General features: G+C 33.6%; 1 protein-coding gene across 5 annotated transcripts in view; it reads left to right on the top strand.

Annotated features, from left to right (window-relative positions):
• Nucleotides 1-18,729, top strand: part of xirp2b (xin actin binding repeat containing 2b) — a 221,409-nt gene that overhangs the window by 133,421 nt on the left and 69,259 nt on the right. For 3 of the 5 annotated variants that reach the window (XM_087268420.1, XM_087268419.1, XM_087268417.1), the window contains exon 1: nt 2,425-2,594. The exons of the other annotated variants lie outside the window; for them this stretch is intronic. The gene's annotated coding sequence lies outside the window, so the exon portion shown is untranslated. Of the gene's footprint in view, nt 1-2,424; nt 2,595-18,729 lie in introns of those variants that run through there. 5 annotated transcript variants of the gene reach the window in all.

Genomic DNA, 18,729 nt, shown 5'->3' with positions numbered 1-18,729 from the left:
GAAGAGAAGCGCTCTCGCTCAGTACAACAGAGATTGCTTTAGTTCTATTGTTTTGTATAGTTTTGAGTCATTTGGGATGCAATGACGCACAGTTACATCTTTTGCTGAACAGATGCAACACTCATAAATTTTCATAAAATTGTTGTGCAGCACAAATTAGGAGGTTTGCTGACGGTTCAGCTGAAATGCTGCGAGGGGTTTTACAGAATAAGACATTAGATCATTCTATGAAAAGTAAGAATGATCAATAAATCAATACATATAACACAGTCCCTTAAAATTGACGTTGCTACATCAGTTTCTGGCTCAAGCCCAACCAAATCATGCTCTGAACCACCTCTTCTAACTGGGCCAGAGCCATACCAAGATAAATTAGCAACGCCAAGGTCAGCTGTTTGATTTCCAGGCGCTTAGAGTAAAATTGACTGCCAAATATGAAAATGTGGGCTCTACCAAATCATCATATCATGCATGTTTCACTGGGTTATCATATCGTCACCTTGGAATTATAAGGCTCTATTTGCATTCTGAATGATTTTGAGATATTGAGCTTTAAAGTTTTTGCATTCCATAGCAGTGTGTGAAACTTTTTTTTTTAAATCTTAAAATGTAAATAACTTATAAAAAAAACATGCCATAATGTAAATAAGTTGTCATTTAATAAGAATATGTCAAATACTCAATTTTGACAAGATGTCAGATAAAACCTTATAATTCTAAAACAAATATATATCAAATCATCTTATGTTTTAGTGGTTTTTGACTACTAAATATTCATACAATTTGAGCATGGACTCATTTGAGAAAGTTAGAATCCGACATACTGTAAATAAAAGGAAATTTCACAACAAGCAAAGTGTTTGTTGACACCTTTAGATGAACCATTTAAATCAAGATATTGGAATTTAAATCAAGGTATATCAAGAATAACATCACGCTGTTGCTGCAGATTTGTGGGCTGCACATCCATGATGCAAATCTCCCATTCCACCTCATCCCAAAGGTGCTTTATTGGATTAAGTTCTGGTGACTGTGGAGGCCATTTGGGTCCAGTGAACTCCTTGTCATGTTCAAAAATCCAGTCTGAGATGATTCACCCTTTATGACATGGTGCGTTAACCTGCTGGAAGTAGCCATCAGAAGATGGGTACTCTATGGTCATAAAGGGATAAACATGGTCAGCAACAATCCACAGCTAGGCTGTGGCTTTGACATGATGCTCAATTGGTACTAAAGGGCCCAAAGTGTTCCAGGAACATATCCCCCACACCCTTACACCACCACCACCAGCCTGAACCATTGATACATGGCAGGATGGATCCATGCTTTCATGTTGTTGACACCAAATTTTGACCCTACCATCTGTATGTTGCTGCAGAAATCGAGACTCATCAGACCAGGCAACATTTTTCCAATCTTCTATTGTCCAGTTTTGGTGAGCCTGTGTGAATTGTAGCCTCGGTTTCCTGTTCTTAGCTGACAGGAGTGGCACCCGCTGTTGTCTTCTGCTGCTGTACCCCATCTGCCTCAAGGTTGGACATGTTATGTGTTCAGAGATGCTCTTCTGTATATCTTGGTTGTATCGAGTGGTTATTTGAGTTACTGTTGTCTTTCTATCAGCTGGAACCAGTCTGGCCATTCTCCTCTGACCTCTAGCATCAACAAGGCATTTGCACCCACAAAACCGCCGCTCACTGGATATTTTCACTTTTTCGGAAAATTCTCTGTAAACCCTAGAGATGGTTGTGCTTGAAAATCCCAGTAGATCAGCAGTTTCTGAAATACTCAGACCAGCCCGTCTGGCACAAACAACCATGTGTTCAAAGTCACTTAAATCATCTTTCTTCCCCATTCTGATGCTCAGTTTGAACAGCAGCAGATCGTCTTGACCATGTCTACATGCCTAAATGCATCGAGTTACTGCCATGTGATTGACTGATTAGAAATTACGAGCAGATGGACAGGTGTACCTAATAAAGTGGCCGGTCAGTGTATGTAGATATTTATCTATGCCAATCGTTTCAAACTTCTTAAAAATTACTTCAAACTTTCAGACTAGGCTTTCTCAAGCCACCATAAAGTTTGTCTACGAAATTTACTTTTCTAGTTACAATTATTATGTTTAGAAATGTGTTGAATTTTTTTTTTTTTTAATTGAGGATAAAAATATACAGAGGGGCTAATAATTCAGGAGGGATAATAATTCTAACTTCAACTGTACAAATAAAATAAAGGAATGAAAGAAAGCACACAAAAACTAATGACTTGTCCAAGGGGCTCAGAAAGAAGGACTGCCCATTGCTTCCTCGCATGACACTAAAGGTATGAAGGCCTCCAAAAAAAGCAGTGCGCAGGATTGAAGTGCGGGGAGGGGAGGGAAGAAGATGATCTGAAATAAAAGCAGCTGTTGCTAAAGGGCTCTCTGGATACGCGTTACGTTTTGTGGGTGCCGCTGGAGCAGGTCTCCACCAGCCTCAGGAGAGAACTAAAGCAGACTGCTGGAGAGTCTGACGTCCTGCTGGACAGGCTGAACACTACAGGCCCAATCTGTGGATCTCTAAACCTCCAAAATCCTGCAGACTGAAACACAGTTGGTGAGTTTACCGGCTGCTTGGATTGTCTGATATGGATCCTTTTCACATTTCTGGGTGTCTCAGTAGCAGAAGTCAGGATAGTTGGGTAAACTTAGAGTAAAGGTAGATAAACTTTCAACACATTTCTAATCATAATAGTTTTAATAACTCATTTCTAATAACTGATTTATTTTATCTTTGCCATGATGACAGTAAATTATATTTGACTAGATATTTTCGACACATCTATACAGCTTAAAGTGACATTTAAAGGCCTAACTAGGTGAATTAGGCAGGCTAGGTTAATTAAGCAAGTTATTATATAATGATGGTTTGTTCTGTAGAATATTGAAAAAATAATTAATAAGGGGCTAATAATATTGACCTTAAAATGGTCTTTAAAAAATTAAAAACTGCTTGATTCTAGCCGAAATAAAACAAATAAGACTTTCTCAAGAAGAAAAAATATTATCAGACATACTGTGAACATTTGCTTGCTCTGTTAAACATCATTTGGAAAATATTAATGAAAGAAAACAAATTTCAAAGGGGATTTATTAATTCTTAATTCAACTGTGTGTATATATATGTATATACGTAACTAATATAACACATATGTAAATATATATATATATATATATATATATATATATATATATATATATATATATAAATATATATATATAAATATATATATATATATATATATATATATATATATATATATATATATATATATATATATATATATACACACACATATATATATACACACATATATATACATATACATATATATATATATATATATATATATATATATATATATATATATATATATATATATATATATATATATATATATATATATACAAACGTAAATAATAACATTTAAAAAAATATTAAAAACTTTCAAGTATTTAAGATGCTGATGACCATTAAATTCATCATAACAATCTTGTGAAAAGGGTCCATATGGTGTAGATAATGAAGAGTGTTCAGCTTGTAATTGTGTTGTAAAGGAAATGTGCTGGAAAGGAGGGTTTTATGTGTCCTTTTGTGGTGGCTAGTGATTGGAAGAGACTGTGGCGATTGACAAATTACTCTGAGATAGTACAGCTTGTCCTGTGACGAGAGGTAACAGGTTTGCAGTTGCTGTTTTGTGGTGATGACAGTAGACAGTGATTTATTTTGTTTTAAGATTTATTTATCAGATTATGACCGTTAAACAAACAAAAGTAAAAGAGAAATTAAATAAGAGTACAAAAAAAAAAATACAACAGTAAAAAATTCATAACAATAAATAGACCACACTATAACTCACATGGTGTACAACAAACAATATATGATGTGCATAGTAACTATGACCAATTAAGCATAAAATAGGTCAGTACTAAAAGTTTTGGCTGACAGCATGGTGTATTAAATAAAATAGATAATGATGGTAAAATGAAAAAAGAAAAGAAACATTTTAGAAAGAGAGAAAAAAATAATATACAGTTATAATATTATATACAAACACACACACACACACACACACACACACACACACACACACACACACACACACACACATACACATATATATACAGTTGAAGTCGGAATTATTAACCACCCTGAATTATTAGCCCCCTGTTTATTTTCCCCCCAATTTCTGTTTAATGGAGAGAACACATTTTTATTTTACAAGTTTAATGTTTTATTAACTCATCTCTAATAACTGATTTATTTTATCTTTGCCATGATGACAGATAATAAAATTTGACTAGATATTCTTAAGACACTTCTATACACTTTAAAGTGACATTTAAAGGCTTAACTATGTTAATTAGGTTAACTAGGCAGGTTAGGGTAATTAGGCAGTTTGTTGTAAAATAATGGTTTGTTTTGTAAAGTATCGAAAGAAATATAGCTTAAAGGGGCTAATAATTTTGACCTTAAAATGTTTTTAAATAAAATAAAAACTGCTTTTATTCTAGCTGAAATAAAACAAATGGGATTTTCTCCACAAGACAAAATATTATCAGACATACTGTGAAAATTTCCTTAGCGTCCCACCAGTGCTGATATACAGCCATATCGCACTGCTATGAGTGTGTTTATACAATAGTTCGATGGCACAATCTTGCATATAAAAAAGAAAATTAAACATGTAGAGTCTCAAACATTTTTGTATTAGGAACTACTTTCTTCCGCCATTCATTCACATCTGCAGCTGACGTCAGAACAGCAAAAGCTGTTACTCATTCACCAACGTCACTTCAGAGCTAGTGTTTAAATGATTCTCTATAGTGTAATGTCTAGTGATGACAAAACAGCTGATTTTGCTCACATTTTAGGATTATAAGGCTGAACGTGAAATGAAATGCCATCCGTCTACAGAGATATCTCCCTACAGTCCATTACACTATTTCTGTGTTGCCGTCGGTATTGTGACGGGTGCCAGGTGTCCCAGCATTTACCCGGAGACTTTAAGGAATGAAATAAAAGGAGACAGAAACCATTTCGCTTTTCCTATTGGCCTTTATGCGTTTCTCCTAAGTGCTGTCGACTACATACATGCCAGTCGACGACAATGAGTAGGAAAAAGGAAAATAAAAAGACACTCAAACATCCCTCGCAAAATAAAATGTTACATTATTGAAATAAAAGAATGATACAGCGGTAGAGCGACCATCACACACTTCTCAGAGCTCGCCAGAATTGAACTGAGCTCTCATACATGCGTGCTTACATCTCAAAGGTAAAATTTGGGGATTCACATATATCACATCTAGATATATCTATCTATCACATTAAATTATATTGTTAATAAGCATATCTTTTTAATTAGCATACTGTATATGCAATTATGTTATGTTTTGATTAATAATGACACAATATTAATATTTAATTATAATGAACAATTATAAATAACATTATTACCCATGATATAATATTATAATATGTTTTCATGTAATATGTGGTTGGTGTTGTTTTTAATTATTGTTGGTGTATGGCTTGTTGTTAAGAGGTGGGTTGTATATTTGATCATAATAATATAATAACACTTCATCATAAAGGATTATAGACCATTTTAGGGATGTAAACAAAAGGTCAAAGCATATTTCCTGTTGTACATTTTTAAATTCTATAGCTTCCGAGAATCCAAAAAGAGCCACAGATTGGTAAATAATGTTATGAAAGCTGTTTTAACATTAAGTTAGGATTGAATTGCCTCTTTTTACAGTTATGAAATAGTTTGACAACAAGCAGGAACTGTTCCTGGGCCAGTGACATGACCAAATTGAAATACTCTATAAAACACTTGAAACACTTGGAAGGTAATTGAGTGATAACTAGGGCCAGACAGAATATTTTGGGAGTATATCGTAACTAAAAACTTAATAAATTAAATAAAAAATATTAGCTTTTTAACTTTTATTTAATGTTTTTACAATGCAAATCCAATTAGATGCACTTTTTGGTAAACAAAGCAAGTCTCTCGTATAATGTATCTACTAAAAGACATAAAATATTACTTTGCAAACTATATTGTAAATAAATCAAATTAACATTTTCAAATAAGTCAATAATATTACTAAAAAAAAGTTTAAAAACTGAATAAATAGAAATTTACACACATTTTCACAAGTAAATAAATAGACTCAATGATGGGCCAAAATCTGTGTAAATCTGCAGATTTTTGCGCGGGCAGATTCCATGTGGCCCTAGTGATAACTAAACACCTTAGCCACACCTTAGCAACTACTCTGCACACTTCAGCAAGGTGGCATTGAGTTTTGCTCAGTTTTATACTGTTTCTCTAGTGTTTAGTAATAAAAGTGTTTTCATTTTGCAGTACAGACCCTCATTGAGCTGTTTATTGAATTGGTCATAAAGCTGCTTTGCTTGTACCGCCAGCAGTCGTTCTTCAGACTGATGCCAGACTGTAGGCTCTGTCTTAATGGCAGAAAGCACACGGCTCTCATTAAGAAGCGCTTTGTGTCTTTTTCATCTGATCAATTCTGTCACTGTCCTGAAATTGCCTGTAGAATCGTTTTTCTTTTTCTGTCTCTCTTTTACCTTCACTTCTTCAACAAACAGCAAAAATGACTTGCATAAATGTCATTTCACTCAGGATCAGAAAGTGTGTGTGTGTGTGTGTGTGTGTGTGTGAGACAAACATTACTAGTGAGTAATGATAAAAAAATATATGATTTAGAATAAGGAATTAAGGGTGGCACGGTGACTCAGGGGTTAGCACTGTTGCCTCACAGCAAGAAAGTCGCTGGTTTGAGCCTGGCTGGGTCAGTTGTCAACTTCTATGTGGAGTTTGCATGTTTTCCCCCTTGTTGGCATGGGTTTCCTCCGGGAGCTCCAGTTTCCTTCACATTCCAAACACATGCGCTATAGGTGAATTAAATAAACTGGTGTTTATGGGTGTTTACCAGTACTGGGTTGCACCTGGAAGGGCATCTGCTGCGTAAAACATATGCTGAATAAATTGGCGGTTCATTCCACTGTGGCGATCCCTAAAGAATAAAGGGACTAAGCCAGGGATGTCCAAACTCGGTCCTGGAAAGTTTAGCTCCAACCCTAATCAAACACGTCTGAAGCTAATCAAGCTCTTTCTGGGTATACTAGAAACTTCCAAGCAGGTGATTTGAAGCACGTTGGAGCCAAACTATGCAGGACATCGGCCCTCCAGGACCGAGTTTGGACACCACTGGACTAAGCCGAAGGAAAATGAATGATTGTTGCTCACTTTCCTTTAAAAAATATTGCATGTAAATTTAGCTACTACAGTAAACCAAATGACCTGAACAGTTGAGTCTGAAAGAGAGCCAAACTCAAAAAAATAAAAAAAAATAAAATAAAATTTTACATAAAAGCGATTTAAAACTGATTGTCATTCTCTAATTGTCCCTAATTGTCTGATTGTCAGACTCTAAGTCAGAGTCTCCCTCAAATATCTTATAAAGAATCCTCTCTGCTTCAGTTCTTCCCCCTACAACATGCAGTCATTAATTACATTAAGATGGTCCTGGTGTCCACTATAGTGGACATTAAAACAAACAAGTTAACAGCTTTGAAAGCTAAATGTATTGTTCCTGACACTTTAATAAACAAATATATATATATATATATATATATGTAATAATAACAGTAAAAAAATTAAAAAGCAAAAATGTACATACCTCTCTCCTTCTCATAAAATGTGCTTGATGAATGTTGGCCATTTTGGATGCAGTGTAAGAAGTGGTTTCTAGCATGCCTGCCAATCAAATTACATATCACTAGCAAGACCAGGATGTCCTCTGAACAGTGCAACAGGACTTGACAGAGTAGCTCAAAAAATTCTAAGAAAATTCATGAAAACACAATGTCCACTACAGAGGACACAAGTCAATGAGCGGGGTCTCAGGTTTTATAGTTGGTGGTTCATTCCGCTGTGGCAACCTCTGAATGAATGAATCATTTGACTATATATTTTAAGTACAATTCTTTTTCTTGCCAATCAGGCATGGCGTTAAACACAAATAAATACTACTCCTTCTGCATCATAAACAACTTTGGCAAAGCTTTATCTTGACTCTTTAAAAAAAATAGTAACTTTATAGACTGCAGTTTTCAACCTTGACCAATATGTAATTCGTAACACTGTATTTTCTCCGCAATTAATAATCATTATTGAGTTGAGATTGCTGGATGTGGATCTTGCTGCAGCTCTTCAACACTGGCAGAAACCCGACTCCAGCAGCCACCCGGGTTTAAAATAAGTTAGATTTATTTTTGCGGCTACTTGGCGCCTAGATTACTTCACTTTCCTGTCATGTGAGCTCTGGACTCTACATAACTCATTACAAAATAGCATCAGATTGTTGACGTGTTTAAGGCGTGGGGACCGATTCAGTGTCAGACCTAAAGCTTTCAACTCAATAGTGAAGTAAGTCTGTCTTAGAGAGCGCTGTTCTGAATGTGAAGAACAAGGATGTTCCATCATCTGCTCCAGCACATGTTGTGTTTTATACGAATGTGAAGCGCAGGAGTAGCTGTTAGCAGGCTTATTTTGGGTGCTGGATGTCTGTGGTTGCTCATCCTTCTTGACAGGTTGATGGTTTTACACCAGCACTGCTAAAATAAGTCCTCTTTACCCGCTGATGTTCTGTGCTGCCACCCGTGATCATGATCATATGACTGCTGTGCATTTCAGAAATGCGCTCTGACTTCAGGCCATTTCAGCTTTTTTTTATATTCATTTTAAGGGTAATTTATATGCGTGGACTGAGTGGTGCATAAAACAGTGAAGAATATTTGGTTTGGAAGCAGTTTTCACTCTGATGTTTTGTAAATTTCACAAACAATTGTACTGAAAAAGGAATCTGAATCGTAACACTTTGAATTAAACATGAAAATTTGATGTGGAAAGAATGCATTTTAAAAATGTGGATCATTTATTTTTGCACTAAACCTCCACATTGTATTGATATTGTTAGTGCCTATTTACTTTTTATGCATTCACACATTATAAATTATATGTTTGAAATATTTTGATAAATAATTTTTTTTTCTTTATCACATGATATTACATACATGATATTTTATGTAAAGGATTGATGGATATAACGATTCAGAAATGCTGCTTTCACTTCCTTTCTACGCGCACACACACACACACACACACACACACACACACACACACACACACACACACACACACACACACACATATATATATATATATATATATATATATATATATATATATATATATATATATATATATATATATATATGTATGTATGTATGTATATGTGTGTGTTTGTGTGTGTAGAAAGGCAGTATGTATATACAGTTGAAGTCAGAATTATTAGCCCCCCTTTGATTTTTTTTATTTTTTTGATTTTTTGATTTTTTTCAAATGATTTTGAGCAGAGCAAGGACATTTTCACAGCATGTCTGATAATATTTTTTTTCTTCAGGAGAAAGACTTAATTGTTTTATTTTGGCTAGAATAAAAGCAGTTTTTAATTTTTTAGGCATCATTTTAAGGTCAAAATTATTAGCCCCTTTAAGCTATATTTCTTTCGATAGTCTACAGAACAAACCATCGTTATACAATAACTTGCCTAATTACTCCAACCAGCCTAGTTAACCTAATTAACCTAGTTAAGCCTTTAAATGTCACTTTAAGCTGTATAGAAGTGTCTTGAAAAATATCTAGTCAAATATTATTTACTGTCCTTATGGCAAAGATAAAATAAATCAGTTATTAGAAATGAGTTATTAAAACTATTATGTTTAGAAATATGTTAAAGAAATCTCTCCGTTAAACAGAAATTGGGGAAAAACACACATAATTTTGACTTCAAATATATATATATATGTTTGTGTGTGTGTGTGTGTGTGAGCTAGTATTTCAATGATTCAGCAGCGCTTCTAGTATGTAACCCCCTTAAGGTGATGACAAAACAGCAAATTTTGCTCACATTTTAAGATTATAAGGCTGAACATGACATGAAATGCCATCTGTCTACAAAGATTTCTCACCAGACTGCTGCTGTGTTTGCTATAAGGAGGGACAAGGCTGAATCCAGCTTCTTATTTGCAGGTTCTTGTAGACTCTATCTGGTCCACCTTAAAAACCACGAGGCTTCCATTTTTCAGCTTTTCATTCGCACTCAAGAGAACACACTGAGCAAGGGCTTATTATGCGGTTCTGATGCAATCTTGTGAATAGACAACGTCAACCGTCTTTGGCCTCTGACGAGCTCTCAGAAATTGTAAATATTTAAAAATAGGCACTATTCTTACAAATAAACTGCATAGTTGCAATCTAAACAACTACATTCTCAACTAAAAAAGCCTCAAAAGTATATTTTGTTGTCCAACCGCTGTAATATTTGTCAAACTGTAGTGTCTGCTTGTTGCTGGCTGTATGTGGGCGGAGTAATACACAAAGGGTAAAGAGGCTGCACGGATGCTGATAATACTTAAATATATCACGGCTATCAGCCAATCAGATTCGAAATCCAGACAGAACTGTTGTGTGTATATATATATATATATATATATATATATATATATATATATATATATATATATATATATATATATATATTTGTATGCATGTATATACAAATGCATGTAGGTGTAGAAAGGCAGTGAAAGCCTAGGCAGCAGCTGAAATCTCTCAATAGTTCTTTAGCCACCCTTTGCCCTTCCTCAGTGTAAATTAATATTAACTACTTCAGTCCAACATCTAAATTAGCAGGATGATGAAGATGAAACCAGAGTGGACATTTATGGACAACAAACTAAAACAAGCCAAAGAAACTCTCCAATGCTTTCAGAGAAAGCTGTAGAATGGCCCAGCCCATCACCTGACTTCAACCCAATAGAAAACACTTGTTTTCCCTATATGCAGTATATATAATATGTTAGATGTCTCTAAAATAAAATGAAAATATATATATATTTTTACATGTTTTATTATTATTATTATTATTATTATTATTATTCATAGCAGTTCATAGCAAGTTTTTTTGTAATGCCAGTAAAAGACCAAACACATAATAGAGTTGGGCAAAATAGGATTTCTATTAGAAACTAAGAACCAAGAAGATTTAATCAGTCTGAACTTTTCAACATTTCTGACCATTTTTTCCAATCTTGTACAGTTCTTGTACTTGTATGTTCTACACAATTTCTATGATCCCACAAATTCCTGACAGATTTTATCAAGTGCTGCCTTTAATTGGACTTGTTAAAAATCCTGTTTCACAGAAATGTGCTACTTTACAGAATTCCGTCATTTGTAATGGTGGAGGATCAGGCTGAAAACTGCAGGAATGTAGAATAGGGCTACATTTACATCATAACAACATATAGCCAAACATTTTCACCTTTGACTTTAAAAAAGTTTCACATTGACATAACATAGTTTTTAAAATGATCTGCATTTACACATCCCTGAAATCAACTGCTGCATGAGGTATACCAGGCAAGCATTTGTTGCTTGTCACCTTGTAAATAGCACCAATAGGAAAGTAACAATTTGCATTTGGTGGCTTGACACTGGTGTATATGTGCAATTTGTTATGTGTGTATGATGTGTCTCCACTTTTGGTTGCAATGTGAAGTCAAAGATGAAGAGTTAGCACTTGTACAACAAATTTACCAAATGGGAGATGAGATTCTGATTGGTTAATTCTCAAAACACCCTATAACTCATTAAGGTAATAAGCTCAACTCTGTTAAACCATGCGCTGCGGCGCAGAGTGGATTTCCCCATCCGTAAAATAGCAAAAGTGGATTCAGACTCGCCCTTAATGCTTTTGCGCCATGTGCTTTAGACTTTACGCCTAGACCGTTAAAATAGAGCCCTTAGATTTCCTGGGCTCCATAATGACCTTTCTGTGTCTGTTAATTCTTCTCCAACACTGGCTTTATTCCAGAATGAGCTTAAATCTTATTTGATTTCTGCTGCTTTTAAAAGAGTTCTTTAAGCTGTTTTTAATCATTTGTTTACATATTAGGCAACTAAAGCACAACATCAGCCTGTTTCCATTCATTGGATATAACCAGGGCCAGAGTGGGACTCCTTTTCAGCCCTGGAGTTTCAAGCCTTTGACCGGCCCACCTCAGTTCACGACTGACTATATTAAAATAAGATAATTTCCAATTCAGTTTCTAATGACACTATCACGTCTTTTTCAAGAAAACAGCTGCCTTAGAACTTCAAATGTTCAACAACCTTACAGTTTTGTATGTCTTAACAATAAAAATGAAAAAAAAAAAAAAAAACACTATTTTATGAAAATGTATTTTTATTTTGTGCATGTGAAATTTTTTTGTGAATATAAATAAATATTTTACGCACGTGAATTTGGTTTTATGGACGTGAATTTGGCTACGCATGTGTACATCGTGTCTTTTGCGTGAATTACTTATGAGTCTTATCTGTCTCCATATAGTTCACCCCACAATAAACATTCTTTCATCATTTACTCACCCTTCGCTTGTTCAAAACCTATTTAAGGGTCTTTGTTCTGTTGAACACAAAGTAAGTTACTTTGAAGAATGCTGGTCGCTGGCACACATTGACTCCCATAATATTTTGTTTACTATTGAATAAATGGGTGCCAGCAAATTAGCATTCTTCAAAATATCTTCTTTCGTGTTCAACTAAACAAAGACACTCAAATAGGTATTGAACAAGCGAAGGGTGAGTAAATGACAGAGAAAGAAACTCATGGAGATTTAATACCACATGAGGGAGAGTAAATGATGACTTATTTTTAATTTTTTGTGAACTATCCCTTTAAAGACACACCTAAGATCGTAGTGATGCAGTGTGTGTTTCATTTATAGGCAGTTTAAACTGAGACTTTTATCCACAACTCAAAACAAGCATTTATTCATCTTTATGAAGCTATTTAATAAATGCTTCAGTGCCATAAATAAGTGTTTAAGTGGAACGCAATCATTAAAAGTTAATGATGAGTGTGTTTTGCTGATCGTGCTGCAGTGTTTTATGCAATAACAGGCTCTGCTGCTTTTACTGCACCTGCAAACACTCGCCAGACATTAGAGATCCACTGCAATGAATGCAGTACGATAGCTGAATCTCACAAGAAAAACTGAATAAATAATAGAGATCTAATTTGCATAAAGGTGATCAAGATTAAAGTTGAAGATATCAACTATAATTAACTTTTTTTGTTAAGATTAACCACAAATAACGGGTTAATTCTGTCAACTGTCATGTGAAAATAGGATTTTTAGTATCATTCTAATAGATTATTTATTTACTATAATACAAATTAGGTTTAAGAGTTTTATACACTTTCAAATTACAATAAATATAATTTATTATCATTTAATATTTACATTAAAATACACAAAACCTACAAACTGTACAGTTATTTGAAAAAAACAATGCTCTAAAAAGAAGTGAATAAAAGCAAATATTTTTAAATAGCTTTTATTTCCATTTCTTATTAGGTTAAATCATTACACATTCAATTCTAAGTCAAAGTATTAGCTTTTATGAGTTTTATGCACATTTTTACAGGAGGAAAATAAAAGGCAAATGTTTTAAATACATTATATACATATTATTAATATTTTTCATTAAACCTAAACCATAGAAGCTGAAGACATTTGTTTAACACTTCAGTTTAAATTACTGTTATTTTGTAGATGCAGAGCCATTATTTATAATAACTGGTGCTCATCTGCTAACTTTTGTATTGCAGAAGCTGGTATTTCAGTCCATTATTAGCAAACTGTGACCCACAATTTCTGTGATTTTTATTTTATTTTATTTTATTTATTTTGAATTTTTTCTCCCAGAAACAAAATTTTTAATGTCACCCCATGAGTTTTTATTTGGGTTGAGTTCAGGGCATTGAGCTGGCCAATCCATTACCTTAATCCTCTTTGCCAGAAACCAAGATGTTGTTTGTGTTTTTTGCAGTTGCTTTCTTGTTGAGACACTCATTTCACGTTCATCTCCAAACAAGATAAATTTTAAAATAATAAATTGTTGCATTTAATAAAATAATTGTGTGTTTGGTTTTTATTTTAATTAAAGGTAATGTACTTTGATATAAATGTAATAGCGTAATATATTGTAAACAGTTATATAGTGTTTTTGTTTTGTTTTGTATTAGTTTGGTTTGGTTTGGTTTGGTTTGGTTTGCTTTTTTTGTTTTATTTTTTGTTTTGTTTTGTATTGTATTGGTTTGGTTTTGTTTGGTTTTGTTTTGTTTATTTTTTTGTTTTGTATTGTATTGCATTGTATTGTATTGTTTTGTATATGGTTTGGTTTGGTATTGTGTTGGTATGGTATGGTATGGTATGGTATGGTTTGCTTTGTTTTGTTTTGTACAGCACCGTACGGTACGGTACGGTTTTGTTTTGTATGCAATGGTATGGTATGGTATCATACGGTTTGGCTTTGTTTTGTTTTGTTTTGTATGCTATGGTATGGTATGGTTTGGTTGTACTTTAATATAAATGTAATAGCGTTATGTATTGTAAACAGTTATATAGTGTTTTGTTTTGTATTGTGTTTGGTTTTGTTTTGTTTTATTTTTTGTTTTGTATTGTATTGTTTTGTTTTGATTTGTGTTGTATCGTATTGTATGGTTTGGTATGGTATGGTATTGTATTGTATTGGGTGTTTTGGTTTTATTTATTTGTTTTGTTTTGTTTTGTTTTGTTTTGTTTTTATTTTGTATGCTTTGCTTTGCATTGCTTTGCGTTGCTTTGGTTTTGTTCTGTGTTCTGTGTTCTGTGTTTTGTTTTGTTTTGTTTACATAACACTGAGTACAATCAGACATTGCATAATAATAACATAAATTAATTGTAAACCTGTCAAGTAATTCAGTTTTGCCTATGTTTTTGGATATTCATTTAAACAACACATTTGTTAGTGCTTTTTAATCCACAAGCTCTGATATGTACAATTCTACACATTGTGCTTGTTTGTGTACAGAATGTGTTTGATTAAAGGCATCAGTCAAAGCAGGCAGCAGATTCTTGACTCATCCCGAACATGTTTGCTTTAGAGATCAGATCCTCAGCCTCGCCTGTCAGTCTAATGAAGACACTGAAGCTTTTCCCACAATACTGCTGTCAATAACAAAACACAAATAAACCCTGCTACATCTCATACTCATGCATTTACCAATAACACATCTAGAGCACAGGCGTTTCTTTTAACCGCTTTTATCAGAAAAAAGGGTCTTGCTTTCTTCTTTGTTGAAAAGGCTTGTTATAGCAGATAATTATTCTATTTCAGGGCTTGCCAGATCTGTTTAAAAAAAATAAAACTACAGCACTTTGAAAAATGTGAGCTTAAAACATGAAAGGCCATACAAAAAATGTACACAGGGATCTTTTGGGTGTTTTAATATAACAAAGACAGATGTCAAAGATGAGTTTCAGACATTTAAAAAATGTATGCGGCTTTATATATAATACATTATAATTTAAATTGTGTTCTATTTTTTGTTTTTTTCAATATTGTGTTTAGTTTTTGTGCATTTGAACAAAAAATACAGACTGTCATGCATTTTAAATAATGATTTACTGACAATACTCACTAAAATGTCATTTAAAAAATTTATTGAATTGAAAAGACCAGCCAAGATTCTCATTAATTATTTTCATTATTTTAAATATTATAATTTTGTATATTTTTAATTTATACTGTGGTACTATCCTTCAAGTACTTGATTTTACCTATTTATCAGCCAGTTTTAATCATTTATAATACAATAAAGGCCTACTTTTTGCATGAGTGCTTATTCTTTTATCTATTTTATTAAGTACAAGTCTGGTCTATCAGACTTTTGATTTTGGTTGCTATACCTGATAAATAACTGTCAGTATTGTACGTCAATATGATGTTGGTTTAAGATGTTGGCTCGACGTTGGATTTTGGTCACTTTCAAACACAACCTAAAATCACAGCCTGATCTCATGAGAAAACGTAAGTATTTTACGTTTTGCCAGTTTAGTGGCTAATTCTTACAAATTCGTACGAGTTCGGTCTTACAAAAACGTACGATTTTAAAAAGGAGTTGTGGCACCTAACCCCTCCCCTAAATCCAACTGTCATTGGGGGATAAGCAAATCGTACAAAATTGTACAAATTAGATCGTACGAATTCATACGAATTAGCCAATCAAAAAGTTACGAATTGCCGTGAGATTGTGTTGAAAATCAACAAAATATCAGCGTCATTTCACGTCATTATTGGACATCAAATAACATTATCCTCAGACACTGATGACCTAAATCTAACTTAATATTAAAGTCTTATAATGTTGTTTGTCTGCATTTTACACCAGTAGAACCATAAGTTGATATTTATTTTCATGAATGTGTTTCAAAACAATATCTGTGCTACAAAATCACCATCATTGCCCATTTAGAAATGACCCTTCATGACCCATTTGTTGTTATTGGGTAAAATAAAACATTTTATATAATTAGTTTTATTTAATGATTGATTTTTAGCTGCATATGTCAGCTTGTTACAGTTTGTCACCAGCGATCTAGCTACTGCGGATACCTGGATAACTACACATAAGCCACATGTACGAACTACAACTCCCAGCATGCACCTCCCACACACCTGTTCCTGTTTTACTTTGATTACAGCCAAACAATCATGATTTTTCAATATTATTATTAGTCTTTGTGCATTTGAACAGACTGTCATGCATTTTATATAATGCCACTCCCTAAAATGCCATTTAAAAAACAAAACAAAAACAAACAAAAAAATTAATTCGTCCATGAATTCGCCCATGTCTTGAAGTAGATTCATTCATTACGATGCGATTTAGCTTCTATGTGTGATTTGATTTTTCTAATCCCCATAGACAAGAAAAAAATTAACTTCAGGTTGAAGGATAGAAGTGGAGTAAAAGTACCTATGCAGCACAAAAAAATGTACTCAAGGAAAAGTAAAAGTGCACATTTTTAAAACTAAATTACAATTCATGAGAAAAACCTGCTTAATTACAGTAATTTGAGTATTTGTAATTCATTACTTTACGCCATGGACTGTTAGTGGACATTATGGTGCATTTTTCTTGCCTCGCATTGCATTGCCTTGGCGTGTTCGACCTTTGCTTTGTATCTTTGTTTATGTAGTGTGCTGCATATACTGATCTCTTTACCTGTGACCAGACTACTTTTTTGCTTTACCTGTATGTTCCTTTTTGCTTATGTTACTGACCTTTGCCTGTAGATTATCCTCTGTTGAATCAATAATACACTTGGATCCTCAATTCTGTTGTCCTCATCCAAATCTTAAATGACTGTTACAGATACATGTGTTCATTTTGTGTTAAACAAGTAGTTCATGTTTTTATTCTTCATTTACTTGTAGGATTATGAATTTGCCTGAAAAAAAAAAAAGATTTCTTCTTTAATTCTTGCTGTTGATTTGTAATTGTAACTTTTGTTAGCAAATTTAGACACACTGATCACATGAAATTGTGATCTATTATTTTTTGGATAACATGTACTGGGTATAATGTAAATAATTCTAGTTTATTTACAATTTTACTACATTTTTACATATTAGATGCTGCCTGAACATGCACTGAAGAAAGAATGAGCACTCTATATGTACCGTAGTAGGAAGCATGCTCAATTTCAGTGCAGTATTGTAAAAGAAGCAGTGAAATATTTTAACAAGTGCTCCAGAGCTGCATTGTCAGAAACATGTTCAGTCATATTTGACAGGCCATTATACACATCCGTCAGTTTACATCTGGGTAGTTATTCACCCACATTAGTGATGTGTTTTTCTTTTCGTCTGTGCATCAGTATAAATGCGCACTAACACAGAGGGTGGGATTAGATACTCTGACGTGTAAACCGTTCGGGATCCAACAGCTCATTACTTTAATGAGGTTTTACAGCAGCCGGAGAGACACGTTTTCTTAATCGACAGTGTTTAATTGGGTTACCGATGGTGGAATTGATCTCACTGATGCTTTGGGATGGAAGAGGATCTGCTTTTGTTGCCTGTTGTGATCATTATTTTCCGATTTATGGACTTTGATCTTTTTTGGTGATGTATTATTATTATTAATATTGTTCCCTTTGTTTCAGATTCTTAGTCCATATCGAAAAACATGACAAATCACAAAATACAAAATCATACAATGATAAATATAATACTAGTACAGTATTACTAGTATTAGTATTACTATATATATATATATATATATATATATATATATATATATATATATGTGTGTGTGTGTGTGTGTGTGTGTGTGTGTGTTGTATATATATACAACAGTTCTATCTAGTTCTTGAATCTGATTGGCTGATAGCAGTGTGATATTCTGCAATAACAGCACTCGTACAGCCTCTTCACCTTTTTGTATTACTCTGCTGACATAGAGTGACAGCAGATCAATAAACTCACTACAGTTTGACAAATATTGCAGCTAATGGACAACAACATGTACTTTTGAGGCTTTTTAGTCGAGAATTATGCAGTTTATTTATAAGGATGGTGCCTGTTTCAAAATATTTATAATATCTGAGAGACACCGCGTCTGCAACCATTAGCCTAAGACGGTTTTCCTATTCCGGCTCTCAACAGTATTATTCAGAGACCTCACCCCCAAAC

Source organism: Danio rerio, chromosome 9 (assembly GCF_052040795.2).
Source record: "Danio rerio strain M-AB ecotype USA chromosome 9, GRCz13ab, whole genome shotgun sequence".
Taxonomy (NCBI): domain Eukaryota; kingdom Metazoa; phylum Chordata; class Actinopteri; order Cypriniformes; family Danionidae; genus Danio; species Danio rerio.
This window is presented reverse-complemented; position numbering and strand designations above follow the sequence as displayed.